Genomic DNA, 21,267 nt, shown 5'->3' with positions numbered 1-21,267 from the left:
CTAAAGAAATGGCTTAAATGATTACTTTTCCACTTTTAAATTTTCGAGGGCAAGGTTGAGTGGAACAAGTGTAATTCTGCTTGGAATAATAGCATTCTTCTTCTTCTTTAAAGGAGCAAGCACAGTAAACAGCAAATGCTAGTACCCTTCCCTCCGTAGCCGTATGTTGCGGAAGAGCACACAGGCAGTAGCTGCGTGGCTGTGGGTCACACTAGGGACGGAGCTACCAGGCTAGGCCTGCTCCACAATGGGAAAACTTCTTAGCAAGTTTGTGGCAGGTTAGCAAGGGCGGCACGCTCGGGTGGTTTAGCCTACATTTAAATGAGGGTGACTCAACACAGGGATTTAAAACACACGTACGCTGCGGCTGTGGCTGGCTTGTTGGAACAAGGCACCTGCCAGTGCGGTTCCCATGTCAGGAACAGGTTCAGGTACAGATTGTGGTCATGAATTTGCACTGATTTTTGAGCAAATCCTGTCACCTAAATTTCCAAGAATATCTTCTATTTCTGGTTGCAAATATCCAGCAAGGGACACCTTCACCGTGGTTCCTATGTCCCAACAATCCCTACCAAATAGCCAGTTATGCCAGCATTGTTCCTGCAGGGATCTCAGAGCAACCAGTTCATTTCACAAACACCACCCGTGATGCATATCGATACACATATATTTGTATTCATTTATATCTACTTATGTTTAACAATATTTATTCATGTTGCTCATGCAAACCAAAAGAATCACACAATAGTTTAAGTATGAAATAAGCCAGTTACTAACTGCAGGTGTTTTCATGTCCAAGCTATCAATTTGAGACACCAGGGACATGATTTTTCAGAAGAGATAACCTTACAACTCTTCTTGCTAAGGGATCTGAATGTCAGCTGTACCAGCAAACTGATTTCGCTCATCTCATTAACCAAACTGTTTTCATAAATTAGGCAATGTCCATTCACAAAAGAAGGGGCTTTTACTGGAGCAGTAAAGGGGAGAGCTGGATTAGCACAAAAACATCTGCATTTCCTTCTTCTGTTGTTCTTCTAGGTCACTACAGTCATTTTACCTTTTAATGACACCGTGTGAAATGGAGCCAATGGCAGCGACCTCTCAGGTTAAAAAAAAATCTGTGAAACATACTAGAAAAGCAACAGTGACCTGTAGGCAATATGGAGAGAACAGATCTGTATTTGCACCGTTGCTAGCATTGCAACTCACATCTGGATTCTGAGATACCAAAAAGAAGTATATGACATCGTAATTGTAGACATTGTAAATGCTTTCAGTTAACCAGTTCAGAAAAAAAAATAGGGCCCAGGCAAATTCTTTTTTTTTTTTTTTTCCCCTCCTATTTGTGACCTGGATGTCTTCTCCAGATGGAAGTATTAGATTTTTTCCTGCCTATGCAAACTCATTGTGTGGCATGGGGAGGAGCAGCAGGTCCAAGGGACCTTGCTGGAGTGCAGGCTTACTCAGCCTGGGTAGTCATGATGCTGGAAACAAGTGTTTATCATACGAGTTGCCACTAGACATAAACATCCGAAAGACCTTTGGTCCTGCATTAACAAAAGTTAAAGCACTAACTTAACCTCACAGTGCTGCGATACAACAAAGACAAGCCGAAATAAATTCCCTACAGACAGGCTGAAAATATGCTACAGCTGTAATCCAACTTGCCTGCTTTCCAGTCATGACCACAAACACTGTATTCCATGAATTTTCGACACCCACTACCCATTATCTGAAGAATGGTTCAATTTATTGTAAAATCGAATGAAATTAATGCAACAGACCACTGTTTTAGGAATATTTATTTATTTATTTTTTGTCAGAAAGACTACATTTGTATGAAATCCTCTGTACTCCTTCAAGATTTCCAGTTAACTAACAAACACTTTACTGGAAATCAAAAATTTTAAAATGACACTGTACCGTCTTTAATCCCTATCAAGCATGAATGCAGACATTCTTATCACCATAGGAAATTAAAAATCCTGCAAATATGTCTACCGTTAGAAACAAAGTAGGAAATAGTCAATGTCCTAGACAGTTTCTCTTGTTTAACTGGAACCCACCAGTGAAGAGCTGTTTTAAAAATAATTTTGTATTACTAGATTTGATGATTTTTTTAATTATATAACTATATAGCATATCTGAAATATATATCTGTATATATCTGAAGTTCCAGTCAGTTCTTTCCCTTATACTTTAAATAAGCACACAAAAAAAACAATTATTAGTACTTTTTTCAGAAGTAGGTGTTTGGGGATTTCAGTGTTTGTGCAAATGGGATTGTTGTCCTGCAGTTGTGGGATTTATGTTTTCTTTTTTAAGGCAGAAAGCAACGGCAAAATTACACAGTCAAAAAGAAGTTTAAAAAAACAAAAGCAAAAAATAAAAGTAGAACTCTGGACAATTTCTCCAGCCCAGGAAGTATGAAAGAGGGAACTAATTACTGCCCCAGCTGTGGCTGAGTAGCCAATATGAAACAGCTGCACTAAAACCCCCTCCTGAAATTAGTAGCTGGGGCTAGTGCTTGAGGCCTTAGTGAAGGTTGTGGAGTGTTGTTGTACAGCTCTGGGGAAGTCTGGAGGCTGCAGGAGATGGTGGCGTGTGTCCTGCTGTGCTGTGCCATGTCTCCTGTGACCCAGCGTGGCCTGTTCTGTGTCCTACCAGCAACAATTGTGGTTGGCGGTGTGTTGTGTTGTGCTGGGACATGTTAAAGGTAGGTGCTGTGGACGTGGGGCTTTTTGACCCATGCGTGTAGGGTTAGGTTTAAGTGAGTAACAGTATGTGGCTATGAGTCCTCTAAATCCTCTTAAGGCATTGTTGCAAATTCTGAGGAAGCTCTCCTTTGTGTCTTGGCTTAAATTCAGTCTTGGTAGCTTAAAGCTCTTGTGTTGGCTGTTGGAGGTGGCCCTGAGGAAGCTGGGCACTTGTATGCGCAAGTGAGACTGCATCTGTGCTGTCGGGGCCAGCAAGCACGCCCAGAGTGAAACGGCGTGGGGAGGGCTACTTCTGACTCAGTACCGGTCAGGTTGGATGCAAGTCCCATGAATGCAGGTATCTTTCAGTGGCCATAAAAACAGCATGTGGCTGAAGTGATTAAAGCCTCACACAACGTGTTTTGAAGCAGGAAGCTCTGTGGTGTGAAACGTGCTGTGGATCCCAGCACCTCTGTTACGCTGCTTTACCTACTGAGCAGCCCCCTGCGTGCTGGGTACCCGTGTGGTGGGGCTGCTGCCAGAGGCAATGAAAGCAAGCCAAGCCCAGCCCCTGGACTGCACGTGTGCATCCCTGTTTGCTGACTCGGGATGAGGAGACAAGTGCTGCACGTTTCCAAAGCCATGTTTCCTTCTGTGCCCGGAGTCATTATGGAGCATTTAATTCCCCAGGCCCTGAGTGCCCTGCTGGGCCATGGGCTGCGGCCTGGCCTGGCAGGAGGGCCCTGGGGCACCCGCCTGGGCAGGTGGGGAAGTAGACAGCGGGGGAGTACCTGAGTGTTAGTTTTCATCTGCCATGAAAAAACAAAAGTGTGTGGGGTTGTTGTTTTTCCTTATTTATTATTCTAACTGATAAGAATCTGAAAGGAATTGTGCCCAGGCATGACAGCTGTGGTTGATGAAGTAGTGTCCTCTGTCTGGTTATTTATGAAAAGATCACTGCGTTTTATTTAAGAAGTGTGTTCTTCAGAGCATCCTCCTCCTCCCCTTCCCCACTAGGTTACATGACTGACACTTTTGCCATGACAAATCCATGAGTGTTTTAAAAATTTACCATGAAAACCCTGGAGCTTTAATTATTGTGCATTTACATAATTAGTGCAAATACATGCAATTACCATGTGTACCTACACAATTACCAGCTACAATGATGTACTAACAATCCTTATTAAACTTTAGTGGGGGAGGGATGCACTGATTGTGTGCGCGAGCAACATCTGTAGCTTGATCCTCCTTTTTCTCTCCCTTGTTTGAAGCCGCCGTGCTTGTCTGGGGACAGGGGCTGGCACGCTGGGAGCAGTGACACGCTGGAAGTAGGTCAATCAGCTGTCCAAATTGGAGTTCTAGTGAGACGAAAACACGATAGATGCTCCCAGTAACGCTTCCAGGGTGCAGTAGCTTTTGCTGTTAGTGTAACACCATCAATTCTTGATTACCCATGGGTTAATAATCCAAAGCGTGAGGTAACTGTGCTGCGTCAGTATCTGTACCTTCCTTCACATCTGTAGCTCACCTGAGTGGAATCCCCCAATTTGTACCATAGCTGCACTCTCCTTGGAGTTAGAATTATCTCCTTAAACGGAGTCCTTGCGGTTGCCGTGTCTAGCTGAATGTCTACTACAGGTGTTTCCAAATGAATTATTTATCTTAATTAATCTTGGAAAGAAGAAATGTTCCAGCCCACAAATGATCTGTTGTATAACATTTGCTTCCTCTCTCATAGAAATTACTTCATGTAAAAATCCAGAGTGTTAGGAGGTCTGCTAACTCAGTAGTTCTCCGGGAATTTCTCCTCCTTCTGTTGGCTCATGGACAATGAAACAGTAAACGATGCGTTAGGGACCGCACCTCTTCCTGTTGTCTTCAGTTTTTGCACTTATTCTGCTCTTCAGCTGTAAGGAATTAGTTGCCTGTGGTACCTCTGAGAAAGCGCCTTACAAGGAAACTCCTCTCTGCTCCTTCTCCCTTGTGTAGTCCCCCAAATAGTGAGGAAAACAGTCAGTTTGTTTCCTGCGCTTGACGGAACACAGTTCAAGCCTTGATGGTCTTTTATGCTCTTTACACATAGGCCTGTGGAGTGTATGGTCACAGAAAACTTGTGTTTTGTTTTGTTTGTTATTTTACCTCTTCTTAAAGCAGAAGGCCATAGTGTCTGTTAAAGGAGTGAAAAATCGAGAGGTTAATTGTTGCTGCGAAATGCAATGAAGTAGTACTCTGGGCTCTCAGGCATGTTTTATGACCAATATGGCAATTACTGAATAAAATCCCATGCCCCAGAATGTTTATTTGTGTAAACAACTTATGGTTATTCATTCATATTTTATGAATTTCTTTTTTTCAAAAATTGTATTAACAATCTCTTGTGGTACAAAATAGGATGTGGTGTAACTTTTCTATTTAGAGTTGGTTAGGAAAGGATCCATTGAGAATCTAGTCCTGAGTGTGTTTCAGGCTACGTTTTATTTAGCATGATTAGCTGTGTTACAAGGTATTACAGTGTTCTGGCAAGCTCTCTCTGGTTTGAAGCAGTCCTCGCGCTCCTGATCCTTACAATAACATTTTACTCGTTGCTCTCCTTTCATGTTGTCAGGCTGGCTAGTTCAGACTAAAACCTTTCACACAAACTCAGGCCAGGGTTCAACCTCAATGTTGTCCAGTTGGTGCCAGTGGTGTTAGTCGCCTTCCCCACCTGATGGGGAAGAGCTGAAGCACAGGGGAGAAACAGAAGCAGGTCTCAGGCCTCAGCATTTGTGCTCTACAAATGGCTGCATGTGTTGCTCTTTAAATCTCATTATCTTTCACAATTAAAATTCAGTCAGGCTACAAGAAGACCTGCTTACTGTCAAAATTTGGTATTAGGTAGTCAAATGATAGAAAGACAGTAATATTTATTCCATCTATGAAATGAGAATCTACCTTGTGGACAGCTCTGCTAACATACTAAGTGAAATGATTTCGGAGTAGTTATGTGCCTGTCTGGTTTTACGTAGGGTTACTCGACTGTATTATTTGGAGCAGATGAAAAAATTGTGGTCATTCAAAATCCATGGGTATGCTTTTGTAAGAGTGTGGTGTTGCACATAGCATTCTGGCTATCTTCCAGCTTTAGTTATATTCTGCCTGAAAACCTTATCCAAGTTAAAATGCTGGGGAATGCGTTGTTTTCTTCAGGTTTCTAATCCTGAAACTGTACGGTGTAGCTGGGGGGGGGGGGGGGGGGGGGGGGAGTTTAACAACAGGAGTGACTGAATCCCCTATTTACAAATCTCAGCTGCAGTGTTTGGAAGATCTGGAGCTTTAAGAGCAAGGCTTGGACTAGTTGAGTGACTTTATTCCAGATCAAATTTGAGATTTCTCAAAGTTGAGATGTGCTTGGTTTTTGATTTTAGATTTTGATTTGGCTCTGACAGGGCGCTGTCTCCTTGGGTAGAAGGACAGATTAGCATGCACCGGGGTGACAAGTGTTTATGTCCCTGTAAAAGTATACTTTCGGCACTATATAAATAGCATGTTTACAATGCTGTGTTTCCTCAGCTCACGTATGTTAAGTTCCTTCTCAGTACGTTATAATCACATGGCATGCCTTCTCTTCCTATTCTTTCAGCTCATTTTTGTTGTTTTTTGAGCTGTATCCTTGACTCTTGAAGGCGTACATCCTGGATTTCAATGCTATCTCGCCACATCGTTTTTAAAGGCTTTATTCTCTTTGCCAAACTAATCAAGTCACCCTCCTTAAGCTAGAATGGTGTAATGATGCTGTAAACCAGAGCCCCGACCCTTTTGCAGAGGATGCCCTGTGCTTCACCGAGCCATGGGTGCCAAGCTGCTTGGTGGTTATTGGAGAGTCACAGCAACCGGGGTCTTGTGTGTGCAAGGTGAGGGACTTGTTGGTCACGTCAACTGCCTCAGTGGCAGCCCCAGCAGAGTTCAAACTTCTGAAAACATGCAACAATTTGCAGAAGTCTGGCATAAATAACGGCTTGGCTCGGGTGGGGTGAGTGTAAAAAGGAGGTGCAAGCGTAACTCCCCGCACGAGACGAGGTGCATTTCCTTAGTGACTGAAATTGTGTTGCTGCTGCCCTCCGCCTAGCCCCGAAGCTCCTGTGGGGGAATCCAGTCCCCAGGTTCACTCACAAGTGAGTGAGGTCCTGAAGCAGCGCGGGCGGAGGAAGACCAAAGAGACCAAGCTGAGGACTACGCAACCCTTCCTAGGCACCGCCTGTTCGGGCCCACCCCCCCCAGCGGCTCGGTGCGGGGCGCGCGGCGCCTTTAAGGGGCCGGGACGGGAGGGGGGGGAGCGGCGGCGGGGGCGCGCTCGGCGCGGGGGCGCGCGCGGCCGGCTGGCAGGCAGCGGCATTGTTCGCTGACGTCACTGGCAGGCCGCGCGGCGGCCGCTCTCCAGCTCGCCTTTGTTATTCGGCGCTCCCCGGCCGGCGCCGCGGCCGCACGCAAAACGCGGAGCCGGAGCCGCGCGGGGTGGAGCGGAGCGGAGCGGCGGGGCAGCCTCCCCGGGAGCGGGGGGCGGGCGCCGTGGTTCGGGGTTCGGGGGGGGGGGGGGGGGGGGGGGGGGCGGTGCTGCCCCCCCCCGGGGCTGCGAGCACGGGGGGCGGGCAGGGGGCGGGGCTGCGGGGAGGGGGGGAGAAATGGGGGGGGGGTCTGGGGGCGGCTCGCCTAATTAGCAGCTCCTCGTAAAGAGCTGATTGTCCTGGGAGTGCGCTGGGGGGGGCCGGGGGAGCGAGGCGGCTGCGGGCTGGGTCCTCCCCGCGCACCGCGGTGGGCTCCCGAGCCCCCCAAACGCCCCGGTGTTGGCGGGGGGGCCCCCCCCCTCTGCCCTCCCCCCGCCCCGGGGACCCCCGGCCGGAGCCGCCCCTGCCCGGGGGGGCCCCAGGGGGTGGCAGGGAGCCGGGGAGCAGCTGCCCCGTGCCCGCCCGGCGGCTTCTCCCCGTTTCCGTGCAAAAAAAAAAAGATAATAAATAGTAATAAATAATAAAAAAATCTGCCGTGCGGACGGAGGCGCCGCATGCTTCGGAGCGTGCTGGCTCCCGGGCGGCTTTCCCCCGTGGCAGGCGGGGGAGGGGGGGGGAGGGGGGGGGGGGTGTTCTCCTGCTTTGGCTTCGCGGAGTGGAAGGGTTTTCTCTTTTTCCTTTTTTTTTTTCTTTTTTCCTTCGCGTGCGTGCAACCCAGGAAGCCTCAGCCGCGCCTCCCCGCCTCGCACCCCGCCGTAAGCCGATATTCGCGATTTCTTTTTTTTTTTTTTTTTTTGAAACTCGCCTCCCAGCTCTGAACTCGGGGTGGTGCGTGTGTGTGTGTGTGTGTGTGCGTGCGTGTCGGGGGGGGGGGGGGGAACATCCCCGCAGGAGGCAGCTCCCTTTCAGATAGGAATCTGGGACAGATTTTGCCAGCAGCCACCGAGCGCGGCCCGCCGGTCCCCGAGCAGCCCGTGTAACCCGACGCTCCAACTTGCCGTGCGCCCCGCGACTTGATTCACTTACTCACCCGCCGGCACCGCGCTGCCTGCCGCTGGCCGTGGGCGAGGGAAAGGGGGGGGGGAGAAAGGGGAAGGGGGGGGAAGGGGAAAAAAAAAGGACAAGGGTGGGGGGGGGCGGGGGGAGCCGGGCGAGAGGGGGAATAAAAAAAAAATCTGCCTGGCGGAATACCCCGCTAGAGCCGCGGAGCGGTGGGGGAGAGAGGACGGTGCCTGGTGCCGAGCCGAGCCGTGCCGAGCCGGGTAAGTTGGGGGCGCCGCACGCAGCCCCCCGGGCAGGGGGCGCGGACAATGGGGGGGGGGGGGGGGGGGGAGCGCGGGGAGTGCCCTTGGGGGGCCCGGCCCCGGGCGAAGTTGGCGGCCGGCAAAACAAAGGGGGCCGGGGCCGGGGGGGCGAGCCCCGGGGGCTGGGGGGCGAATTGCTGGCGGCTGGCTCCGGAGAGCCGCTCGGGAGCGGGGCCTCCCCGGCGGGCAGCAGGAAGGAGCCGCAGGCGGCCCCCCCGCCGGCCTTGCCCTGCCCCCGGTGCATCTGTCCGGGAAGCCGGGGGGGGCACGGCTCGGCTCGGCTCGGCTCGGCCGCCTTTGTGCGAGGGGAGCGGCGGCGGGCGGCTGAGCGCCGCTCCGGGAATGTAAACACGGCGCGGGGCCGCCGGGCTGCGGGGGGGGGGGGGGGGGGGGCGGCGGGGCCGCTCGGAGCCGCGCCGGGGGCTGCAAACTTTGCGCCGCGCCCCGCCGGGGGTCGGCTCTCGCAGCGCCGGGGGGGGCTCGGGGGGATTTGGGGGGTTTTGGGGCTCCCCCAGCAGCGGGGGCGGCGGGGTGCGGGGGTAACCCGAGGGGCAGCCCCGGCGCTGCCCGGTGCGGGGCTCCGAGCTGCGAGCGGCACGGCGGGGCCGGAGGAGGGAAGGGGATTTCTGCCCCGGGTCTGCAGGCCGGCGCGGAGCGGGTGTTGCGAGTGCCTTTTTCAATGCGTTGACACGGGAGAAGAGGATTTAACTTGGCAGCCTGAACAAATGCTCTATCAAAGGTTTCCTAAGAGACAGTAGGAGAGCGGGGGAGATGAATGACCCGGGGTGGTTTTAGGGTGCTACCTCTGCAGGCTGCCGTTCACATACGCAACGGCCATTTAGGGCTCTGAATAAAACTCCGCGCATCAGAACGGCGACGGGCTTATAAAATTTAAAAGGGCAAAAGCCCATTAATGCTGTGGCAGGGCTCTGGCTCCCAGCTCTGGTTGAGCAGCTCCAAGCGCCTTCAAGTGCCAGAGCTTTTAAGGAATCCCTAGCAGCAGCAGCAGCAGCTCCCCAGGGGCTGCCGGGTGGACCTTGGCCTTGGGCAGAGGCCGACCTGGGGCAGGCTCTGCTCCCCGGCTGGGGCAGCACGCCGTGGGGACCAAACGGGAGCCAAGTGAAAGCAGGACGGGGGGAAGAAAGGGCCCGAGGCCGGGATGCGCGGCTCGCAGCTCTGCTGGCAGGAGGCGGCTGGAGGCGCCGCGCCGGTGCAGCGGGGGCACGGCGGCAGGGCTCCGAGAGCGCTGCCAGCAGCAGCAGGAAAGTTTCACAAAAGAGTCGAGCAAAATTACGCTCCGCTGACGGTCTCTGGGAGAGCAAGGGTCCGTCGAACAAACGTAGCTGGTCTGCGATTCAAACTTCCACTTCCTTCTCTCGATAGAGGGAAATTTACTGTGGCATCAATCTTCTCTTGGCGGGGCCTGATTCAGGTTTGTGAATGCCAGGAGACTTGCTCTGACCTTCTTCTGTTCAAGTTGAGGATGTTGAAACACCAGCCATCAAACAAAAGACACATTGAAAGCAAGATCTGCAATGGAGCACGTGTGACTTTGAGGCTAGTTGAGTGCGTTTGGTGGCTGTTTTCCGCTGAGTTGGGGGGAGGAGAGAGAAAAAGGCCGCTTATTTTTTTAAATGAGATTATGGAAAACATGACTTGAAATCCCCTAAATATCCCAGAGTCAAGGACCTTTTTTATTTCTATCTTTACTTTTAAAACGTCTTAGGAAAATGCCTCAATTTTTGCTTGTTTTTATGTTTATGTATAATTTGCAAATGACGAGTATATTTTTTTCCCCGCGAGTGTGAAGATGACCAGGAATGTTACAGAATTTCTGAGTTTAAAAAAAAAAGGCTTTAGAGAATTAAGTGACTTTAGGATTACAGTTTAAAACAATGAAAAATTCCCTGGGGTTTAATTGACAGACTTGCGATTTTTATCTACTCAAGATAATACTACCTTGAAAGGTGGCAGATTTAAAGATTACTCTGTAAATTGTAAGTTAAACTTAGTTTGGGCTTGGGAGAATTGAAAAAGAACCCCCTCAGGACCAGTCAATGTAGGTATCTAACCTGCTGGTGGCACTCATAACAGGGGCAGATGCCGTTATTGTTTGCATTGTTTACAGTCCACAATACCTTAAACGTTGATAATGATTAGAAACAATAATAGAGGCTGTGGCAAAGGATCAATGAAAACTTTGCTTCAGGAAAGAAGCGAGTTGCTCTGTGTGCGTGTGTGTATATGTATATACACACAGTATTTTGTGCTGTTTGAGATGCGCAGTCACAGTGCAGTACAAAATTCTGTTTTTAGAATATTTTAAGAAACCCACAGTAGATAATAGATCGGTTTTGGCATAACCTAAGATTTGCACTGATCAGCAGTGGTTACGGGGAGCTGAAAGGAGAGGGCTCTGTGCAGCGTGTTTCCATTCATAACTTTTCTTGGGAGTTGCTTGCACTTTACCCCAAATCTCCTCCACTTTTATAGGTTCCAAAGGTTTTGTGTAGACAAAGGAGGAAAAAAAAAACAAACAAGCAGCCAACAACCCAAACATCTCGGGTGGCAGTTACATCACTGATACTATAGTTGGAGACAATGTTGGCTGTTTTTTTTTTTTTTAGCAACTTGGTGTTTGTACTAGCGGCTCTGGAGAGCCTGGTTTCTTCTCTGGAAATGGAAGAAAAATGCATCTCTGAGGAAACAAAGTTGGCGTTCTTTTTGCCTTCCCCAGTGTTTCTGGGAGGCTTCAGGCAGCTGGACCCGGCTTCCTTCCCGCCCCAGGGGAGGAAAGGTGGCTGCGGGTGCTGGTGGGCTGCTGCTGCCCTACCTGGGGCGCCTGGCTCTCACGAGCAGTTCATGCCTGCGGTGTGAGATTTGACCACTGTGCAATTGGCTGATTTGTTCACTCCTAGTTAGACCAATTTTTGTGAAACCCTATCCTCTATTACAGCCAAGTGACAAGGGTATTGCTGAAGAATTTAGGGTTGGTTTACGCTTGTTCTTGTCAACTGCCTGTTGTGGGATGAGGAGCATGAGTCCTCTTTATCCATTTCCATATTTTTATGAGAAAGCACATCATATGGCAGCAATACAGAGCACCGTGGATGGGCACTGGTGTGCCTGCTGCTCAGAAGTGTGTGCTCCTTTCGCTGAATTTGGCATATGTAAGCTTTCCTGCTGATGGTAAGTGGAGGCTGTGTCAGTGGTATTAGAAATCATTTCTGCTTGAAAATGGTGTCTTTGGCTTAAAAACAAGGTTTGAGAATTGGAATGTTGCTTTGTCATATTGATTTTTCTTCTGCTTCTCTTTCTAAAAGCAAAAACTTCTTATGTAGCAATTTCATTTTATTTATTTCGCATTGGATTTCGCAGGATCATTAGCATGCCGCTTGGTTAATGTTTGAAATTTTTAAAGGTGGTATAAGCTGCAGGAGCAATGTCCAGGCAATGGGTTGTAATGGATCTCCACAGCTTGACTGTTGGAGGCAGTAGTGTATTATGAGAGTAGAGGATGGTCCTACACTTGTTTTGTGTTGTTTTTGGTTCTAATCCTCCAAGTTGCACTGGAGCTTACATGGCCTGGAAGGGTGAGGTTTGGGGGTTTCGGTACTGTGCCACTACCCTTTATCAAGCAGGGCAAATTGCTGTGGGTGTTCTGTATCTGGGGGGAGGGGGAAAGAAAGCTATTTTTAGGCAGGCAAAATCACTTTCCATCAAATTTGTCATGCAAGTATCAACAGAGAGAAACTTAGTTCTCAGGGAATGACTCACTCATTAAAGACCGTTCCCTTTGGAAGCCCTGGATAGGCACTCATTTGGCCCAGGCCACCCATAATTTCCTTCAGTTGCTTGCACTTCTTAGACCTGTAACAGAGGATAGGAAAAGTTGTGCTCCTCTACCGAGTCCCGGGGCAGCCAAACACAGTCCCTGCTAGTGGGGTTGACGCTCTTCTGAATAAGGTTTAGGACCTAATGAAATCCCTGAACTCAGACCCATCTGTCCTTTCATTAGGTAATTCGATAAATCGAGCTGTTTTGTGTAGCATATTAATGTCAAGGTAGTGGCACAGAAGTTATCACGTTAGCATTCCATTAGGATTAATGTAGGAAGTGCATCCCGTTGTTGATAATCCGGCATTTGTTTTGACTCAACAGAGCAGCTTTGAATTGATTCCCAAAGTGACGTGGGCAGGCTATTGGTCCAGCATGGACGGGGGGAGGAGGGACACAAGACATCACGCCAAAGCCGTGAACGTGCACGCTGCTACTGAGTAGTGGAAATTGCATAGAACTGGATTTGGACTGCCCCTCCTGCTCCTTGTTTGTCTTCGTAAGGAGTTTGGTTTGTTTTTTCCCTCCTGACTTTGTGTTTATATGCCAGTGGATGATGGCAAGCTGATTTACACAAGCAATATGTCCTTGTGCGAAGGCGTCCTCCTGCAGCCCGCGGACCACAGCCAGGCGATGATACTTGGCCGCCCGACCCGCTGGCAGTGCTGCCCTCCTCACCCTGCAGAGCCCTGCTTCAGGTGCTCGGTGCTGGCTGCGAGCACAGAGCCGTGGTGCTGGCTGTCAGCCTCGTGTTGTCGGAGAAGAGCAGCGCTGCTGCAGGTCGGACTTGGGAAGTGGGGACAGCTCTAACCTATGGATGGTAGCTGGGCGTCGTCAGGGCTAGCATGAGAACGAAAGCCACGGGCGTCATGGAAAACCATCACGGGAATTGATTGTTGTCTTCAAAGCTCTGGTTCTGACGCCCTGAGCTGTGCCTGGTGGCCTCTGGTGACTCGGGCTCGCAGTCCATCTGGTCAGCATAGCGTTAAGTGGAGAGCACTGCCTGCTTGGTCTGCCCAGTGCACAAACGTGGGCAAGCTCTGCCTGGATCAAGTTGCAGCTCTTTGCAGCTGGGAAATACCATTTGCCATCTTTGCTGATTGGATATGTGTTTGAGGAGTGAGAGAAAAGGAATACATAGACAGCAAGCTTGTGTTGTCTTTGGATTTTCCTTTTCTAGTGTCATCAAGGCTGTAGGTCTGCAATGGCTGACCAGCTGGCAAAGTGAGTGTTACCAGTTTCTTGGTTTCCGGATGGTCTCGTAACTAATCAGAAGGGCTTATTTATTGGGGCTGCAGTGACATAGACATGTGACAGAATAGTAGGGGCTTCAGTTGGCTGCTTGGTAGCAGGAACAGTTCCCTTGATGAATATCTGCTTGTTTCTTGGCTGTACTCCTGCTTCCCTCTGAGAACAGCGGAGCCTTTTAGGCTGCCCTGAAATGCACGCCCTCCCCTATCTCCATCAGGAAATTTTGAAGGGCAGGTCTCTTATTCCTCAAGACCCATTCCAAATACAGATGAACTGAGCGAATGCAGGCTCACTGTGTAAGGACACGGTGGGACGGGGGCGGCAGCACAGGGTGCTGCTGAGGCTGTCTCCTGCTGGGCAGCTGCTGGTGAGAGGGGCTGGGGCTGGCCTTCCCTGGGCTCTGCCTGGTCTCACAGATGTTGAGAAGGTGGGCTGTCGCTAGTTTGATCGTTGCTTCTACCTCACTGAAGGTTTGAAAATAATAGCCTTAAGCTCATGAGGGTTTTTACAACTGGTTTTGCATGCTGCTGCAGCTCAGAGCCTTCCCCTGCGCTGTTCACTCAGGATGATCTGGAGTGTTGTCCAACAGCCGCCCGGTAAACATGCTCCCTCCAGCTCAAAGGTTGCCATCTGCCTTTGGTTGTTTTAGAGGTGTGACGGGAAGAAAACAAAGAGGAAGAGTTGAGTGGCGGTGAGAAAAGGCTTGTGGCTCGGGCTGTAGGACAGCATGCCCTGGTTACCTTGCATGCTCCAGGAGGTGAGGGCAGCTCACCGCCCCATCGTCCTGCTGCCCCAGAGCCTGGCCTGAGCATCTGCTCGTCCAGCCAGAAGGTGGGCTGCCCACGTAGGAGGTTTGAAAATAGCCGTGTACCTTATGTATCATCACTTGAACATACACTTTAGTTTTTCCTTTGCATTGCGTGTAACTGTAAAAGCTTTTTGCTGTGTAAATGATTTTAAGAAAACACACCTTATCAACAGGAAAACTTGTTCAGAAAATGTTTTTGCTTAAAATGCGTGGCAAAAATACAAGTTACTGCAACCAGAGTAGTTTGACAACCAGTGCTGTCACATTTGCATTTTAAAGCTAAGACATTGGTGGGCCAACAGAAGATCCATTTGGCTTTCCATCCGTTTTTTTCTCCCCCCCCCCCCCCCCCCCCCCCCCCCCCCCCGGCCGCTTTTCCTCTATCCCCCCAATAAAAAAATAGGCAGGATAAAAGCTTTAAAAAGCATTTTGTAAGACTTTGTTGACATTGAATTCTCAGAAGAACAGTTTGTTTATATATCTCTCTATATACGAAAGAGAGGAGGGTTTATTATCCTGCAGGTTTGCAAGGGGAAAGAAGAATGATGTGGTTGTCAGGTAGTCTACCCGATCTCTTGGTGTCTTGCTTGTAAAGTCTGTGTTTGTTTAATGCTCTTATAACCCTTTTCCCAGTAATGGGATCACAGAAGTTAACTTGTTTAGAGCTAGTATACAGCTTACGTTGGCCTCCCTTGCAGCAACCCAACGCCTGCCCCAAGCATTTTCAAAGAAAGCTTTTCTTCCCTCCTCCTCTTAGCGCAGGTTGATGCACTTTACATTTGATTAAACAATTATTTTTTTTTTTAAGATGGGAATGCTTGTTCTAAAAAGACTCTGGGCTGTGAGCTGTCATCCTGCAAATGCTCTCGGGATCCTGACTATCTGCATGCTGGGGTCTCTGCTCTTCAGGTGCTTTGTGAAGCCATTAAGTGCCCCAGCAGCCACTGTCTGTGTTTCACAGCAAGTCATGGTACTGAGCTGTGATGGGTGCGTGCCTGCAGACACAGGTGGCAGCTCCATGACTGGAAACGTGAGTGCAGCGTGCTGTGTTCATGAGGCTGGTTTGCCATGGATGTAGTGTGTGTTCAGCTTTGTTGCATTCACAGGTTTATTGCTTCAGAGAGGTCTGCTGTCATACAGCTTGTATGGCAGGGCTCAAAGCCACTCTCAGTTGCTCTGTGAGAAATGTATTGCAAGAACTATACATGCATCTCTTTGGTCCCCCTCTCAAGTATGAGATTTCTTCCCAGACTTACATCACTGGTTTAAAAAGCCTGGGATTGCAGTCCAGCTGGAGTGTGATACCATTAGACGCAGGAGCCTACTGGCTTTCCAGCTCAATGCATAGCTTTGGCTTTTGGCACTGTAAAACTCTGACATCTCACACATTAAAATCATAACAGCATTATGTAAGGAGAAGTTATTTTAGGTCAGTAGCAGAGCCTCGGAAAACTTGGTTAAAGCCATCTCAAGAGCTCAGACGCGTGGGCTTGTGTACCACTGTGGCCCATTCCCAGCCCATGTCCTGCTGCTGTGGGGACACCTCGGGGGGGTCTTGGCCATGCTCAAACACCCAACAGTGCTGGGAGCAGGCGCTGGGTGCCAGGAGGGCTCTGAAGCCCGGCCGAAGAATGTCACACCTCTCCCTTGAGCGCCTGCTGTTGGCTTGTGGCACAGACGGTGCTGCTTCAGTTGACGTTGTTCTTCGTCAAGGGACAAGAAAATTATGGCAACAGCTGCTGGCAACCTATGGGAGGCAAAGTGCGGAATAAACCTGGGGGAGCCCTTGAAGTGTTTTTAATAACAAATAATTCCGATATTTAACAAAGGTGCAGCTTAGGTGTGAAAGATGCAACACTCTGACTTCTCCTAACAGTAACGTGCCTGCCTTCAGGATGAAGCCTGGCGTACCAGATGATGCTCAGGTGTGTTGCAGACAAAGGGAGGAACATTCAGACCTTGTTTATACTTCAGAAGGAATCAGCAACAGGACACGTGATAAATATTTTAAAGCCGTTGTGTAGACCACATGAAATTGCAATGAAGCCTGAGCACGGAGGCGATGGGCACGCTTACTGACGGAGCAGCACAGGCTGAGAGCAGAAGGCAGCCCCCGGTGTAGAGCAGGCGGTGCTCGGTGCTGCTCAGGCTTGGGCTAAGGGGTAGCTGTGTGTGCAAATGCCTTGAAAGAGGCAGTGCTATGGAGTTCAGAGCTATTGGGATTACAGCAGGCTCGGAAAGGACTTTTATTCCACCTTCATCGATAGCAGATTGCTCTTTGTGAAGAGGCCAGCAGACGGAGGGACCTGGAAGGCGTGCGGTCTGCAGGGGAGCGGAGCAGGCATCTGCCAGGGGGTGCAGAGCTGGGGTTTGAGGAACTGGTGGGGGCAAGCAGATGGGCACCTTAAATTCAAGGCTGTTTTTTTTTAATCGCTAAGCAAAATATCAGGATTGCTTTGTCTCTAAATAAATGCAAAAATATGTGAAATTTGGGATTCATCTGTTGAAGTTCCTTTTGTTAACTGATTGATATGTTGAGCATCCATTTTGAAGAGTTTGGCGTGTTGCCTCTAGGATAACAGAGCATGGTTGCTCGCCCCGGGCAGCAATTGTTGTAGGGCACTATTTTTTAACCTTTGGATACCTGGGGTCAGTGCTACCCGTATCTGCAGTGGTGTCTTCACAGGCATGACACTGGACATGGACACCTAAGAGAGCTCTCACGTCTGTTTGCCCTGTAGCTGGGGGTACTAGACGCATGCAGGTAAACATCTTAGCGAGCTGAAATGAGCCAAGGGGAGGGCAGCGAGGCTGCTGTTGTGAAGCTCCCGGGGTCTGCCATGGTGACTAAGACGGCTTGATAGCTTCCTTATTGGCCACCATCTGCCTGCTGCCGGCTGGGCTCCGAGCAAGGCGAGCAGCACAAGGGGAGCAGCGTGGGCGCCGGCACGGCCAGGGGCTGGCTGCTGCTGGGGGGTGCTGGGCAGCGTGGTGGTGAACAGCAAAGCATAATGCTCCCGAGGCTTCTGGTCACAGTTGTGTGACACTTCTGTCATTAGGTTTGTTAAATCACTTGAAAATGAAATAAAATGAATTCTAAGAGATGGTGTTTTCATTTTATTAAACTTTGTATCCTGAGTGCGTAGATAAATTATTCTCTCAGTGTGTGAACCCCTCGTGAAACCTTTTGTGGAAGAAAGTCCTGTACTCATGCCTATTTTTGGAGTACTACTCCTCTGAAAATTCCACCAAAATTTCTAATATTTTTGGTATTCTGTGGTGTCATCTGTTTTAAAATGTTCATTTAAAACTTTGAATTTGGTCATCCAAAAAGGAACAGCAGCGTGTCAGCACCGAGTCTTCGTTCTCCTTTGTCTGAAACTACAGCTCCAGCCCTCAACACCTCTTTCTCAATAAAGAGAAATGTAAATCAAAAAATACTTGTAATGTTGCCAACATCTTGTCCTAGCAATATCCCAGCATACTAAATCATACAACGAAGAAACATAGTTCATATCTCCTGTCACATAAAAAAATACGTTTTTAAGTATAGCTCTGCTCTATTCATGCTCCTTCAGCGTTCATGAATTTATGCTTTGTTCTGCTGAAGACAACTTCACCTGATAAACTCCTTCTTGAAGTAATGAAGGACTGCGGAGTTAAGCTCCCCTTGTCACTGCTGCACCTGACTGAGGAATAATTTGTAACGAAATACAAATGCACATATGCTAATCTCTTGTGAAGATTGTCTGACATCTTCGTTTAGTAAGGATTAAACCCTGCAAAAGGAACACAGAGGAGGCAGGAATTCTCTGGCAGTTGATCTATTTGTGTGTTTAACGTAGAATATTTTTAGTTCGAGATACAAAAATACATACTTCTGTATCCAAAGAGACTGTTGTTTCCATTTATTTTAAAACCCTGGATGGGAAACAAGATGTTAGACCTATTATAATGCAACCCAGTAATTAACATATGTTGGCCTGCCTCTGCCAAGGCTTCCGTGTGAGTAATGCAAGTTGCACAAGTAGAGGAGTCAGGTTGTTTGTCAGCAAAGAGCCATACATACATGCATGAGTGATCAGATTGTAGAGGCATCATCTGAGGCTGGGATGGGAATCTGTGTTTGAATATAAAAGCAATTAGAGTTGTCCTCTCGGCTGCGTGAGGTTTGGAAAATTTTGGCTTTTTTCTCCTGTTGCCAATAAAAGAAATTATCCTGTGCAGGATTAAAAAAAGAGATAATGATCAATAGAAGCTTCCAAGTTTTTGGTGTGTGTTTATGTTTAATTCCCCAGTTACGGGGTGACTGGAGGGAGGAGTCTTGGGGATGCTCTCAGCAGCAGGAGGTCTCTGTCTCAGGCTCTCAGAGGTGACAGAGTGCTGCGGGCACGTCGGGTGGGTGCCGGGGCAGGGATCCTCCTTCTGTCTTCGGAGGGGCCTTCTGCAACAGAGGACGGGGGTGACTGTTGAACTAGACACGTCTTATCTGTGCTAAAAGCTAATGTAGAGGTCCTACGAGAAAGTACATCTTTATGTAAAGCACAGACTGCACGTGTTCTTTATAGATTTGTTACTTCCACCCAATGTACACCTTTTGTGGTTATGCCAGTTAGACATAGGGAGAAGGAGAGGAAAGGAGCAAAAGCTGAAATTAAAAAGTGTATGTGTGTGCATAAATGTGTCAAAATCAAGTCACAGGTAGGTCCAGATTTTGCTTGTTTCCCTCCCCCTTACCCCCCCAACCAAAAATGTATGAGTAATTAAGACCTACTTTCCTAGTAAGTGTTACGGGAAGACAAAAGATGTATTGTGCATTTAAACAAATGAAATGCGTCCTCAGAAGAGTTTGAAGGTCGTATATTCCTGAGCTCTAAAACGTGCTCCAATTAGTGCTCTATTTAAAAGCAGGCTTAGTTTGTTAACCTGGGAGCAGACAGTTGCACACCAGCTAATGGTTTAATGGGAGCTCCCACCTGGTGCCTGTTCTCTCTGTGCACTGATCTCGATGTGACCCAGTCATCTTGGGTGGAGGGACAGGGACGTGGAGGGGTAATAGGATCAGCTGACATCTACACACGTTGTAAGTATTAACCTACAGACACCGGAGGTTCTGCGGTACCTTACTGTAGTAGAGTGTAATGCATCATCACTTTTCCTTTTAGAGAATTACGTGTTTAATTTGTAGCTTCTATTTTGACACTATCTGTTAAGCTATAAATAAAGCTTGACTACAACAACGATGGCCTTCAGGCTACCTTCTGACTGTAAATTCACAATTGTTGGTTTTGACTTGTCATTTTCATGCTGTGTACCCTGGATGGTGTTGAAGAAAAGAACTTACAGAAATGTGGGTTTAGTGCTTAGAGTACTGATCGGTCTAATTTAAGATTGCCGACCTTAAAATAATCAGGCACCAGAAGCCAGGCCCATAGGATCGTTTAAAACAGTGCTAAGGTCGTCTTTGTAAGAGCTGGCTTTTGGGGCTTGTTGAGGGTTCATACTTTCAAGTTTTACCCACAGTCACAAGCGCTAGAAACTCCCTGAATAAACAGAGATGCTGTTACTATCAGTTGCATTAAGGAGTTGGGTCTTCAGTGTGTATGTGAAAATAGTACTAGACGTAGCTCCGGGACTCTGTACTTGTTTCTGTTCCGTGCTCTGTGGTGGTGGCTGCAGTTTGGCGAGGGAGCCCCATTGTGCTGCAGCCTGGGGGACGCCCTCCCCAAAGCAGGCTGCTGGCAATGCTGTGCCCCTGTTTGTCAACCTGTCCAACGTCTCGTGGCTTTCCCCCAAATGAAGCACGGACTGTGTGGGTTAAAATTTCTGGTTCTCAAATTGTTCACGTCCAGAAACCGCACTGAGAGCTTGAAGGGCAATTGTTGGGTTTAAAACCTGTTCCCCCTTCCACTGCTGTTAGTCCAAAACAGGCAGATGCAGCAGGCTTTTTGGAGATGCTGAAAAAACTGGCTGCTCTAAGGGGGAAAATTGCTGGCTGGGAAAAAATACAGGGTGAGAAAGGTGTAGTTGGATTTACCTCCTTGGCATTTTGGCAATAAAAAGTGAAGTTGCTGAATTTGTATTAATATACTTGTTGTGCATTTAAATACCTGTCAGAAGGCTTTGTGATCTATGGGTACTACTTCTATCTTCACTCACAAATCAGCGGATGTCCCCAGGACTGTTGGACATCCATCCTTTTGAGGCATTTATGAATAAACAGTTCTGCCTGTCGTAATTTTGGTTGGTCAAGTCCCCCTGAATTGCTGCACTCTGTGCGGTTGTGCTAACACTTAAATACTGCCTGTGAGGAGGTTTGATTAAAATTGCATCTCTAGGTGCACGCTAAATACCTCTGATATCTCACCTACAAACAGCAGTAGAATTGTTGGTAAGAATGACAGCTGCAGGCAATAAATGAGGACAGTAATAGAAGGCTCAGTGCTGGGTAGAGCATCATAAATCATGAGGCGAGAGCAGCGAGAGCGCTGACAAATCGGCGAGCAGCTGCAAACAGCACTTTCCAGGTAAGAATTACTGCGCTCGCTCCTGATAACTGCTCAGAAACCACCTCTTCCTCGTACGTGGGCGACTTCCCCGCTGCACGGCCGCTCGCGCTGGTGCAGTCGGTCGAGCTCGAGTGTTTTTGCCTGGGAACGGGGAGTGTTTCGCCTGGTGTCATCTCCGTACTGTGTGCCGAGCCTTTGTTTTCGTCCCGGGCGTGTGCCAGTGCGAGCTGTTCCTTTCTAGGAGGAATATCCTAATGCTTTTTGCAGCTGATGAGCTGTTTTATTTAGTTTCCTCGGAGACTTTGAAGAAGTGTTTTTTGGAAGGTGGAGATAAGGGGATGTGTTTGGCTGGTTTTAAGCTAGCTTGCTTTGTTA

General features: G+C 48.7%; 1 protein-coding gene across 13 annotated transcripts in view; it reads left to right on the top strand.

Annotated features, from left to right (window-relative positions):
• The first annotated feature begins 2,584 nt into the window (after positions 1–2,584).
• The window catches only part of ZMIZ1 (zinc finger MIZ-type containing 1), a 352,884-nt gene continuing 334,201 nt past the window's right edge, over positions 2,585–21,267 (top strand). For 9 of the 13 annotated variants that reach the window (XR_010832874.1, XM_067000628.1, XM_067000627.1 and 6 more), the window contains exon 1: positions 8,308–8,445. The gene's annotated coding sequence lies outside the window, so the exon portion shown is untranslated. Of the gene's footprint in view, positions 2,720–7,824; positions 7,939–8,307; positions 8,446–21,267 lie in introns of those variants that run through there. The other 4 variants (XM_067000629.1, XM_067000623.1, XM_067000626.1 and 1 more) reach the window with 2 other exon arrangements.

The sequence above is a fragment of the Anser cygnoides genome, chromosome 7 (assembly GCF_040182565.1).
Source record: "Anser cygnoides isolate HZ-2024a breed goose chromosome 7, Taihu_goose_T2T_genome, whole genome shotgun sequence".
NCBI classification, from domain to species: Eukaryota; Metazoa; Chordata; class Aves; order Anseriformes; family Anatidae; genus Anser; species Anser cygnoides.
Note: the sequence above shows the minus strand (reverse complement) of the source record. Positions and strands in the feature narration are given on the sequence as shown.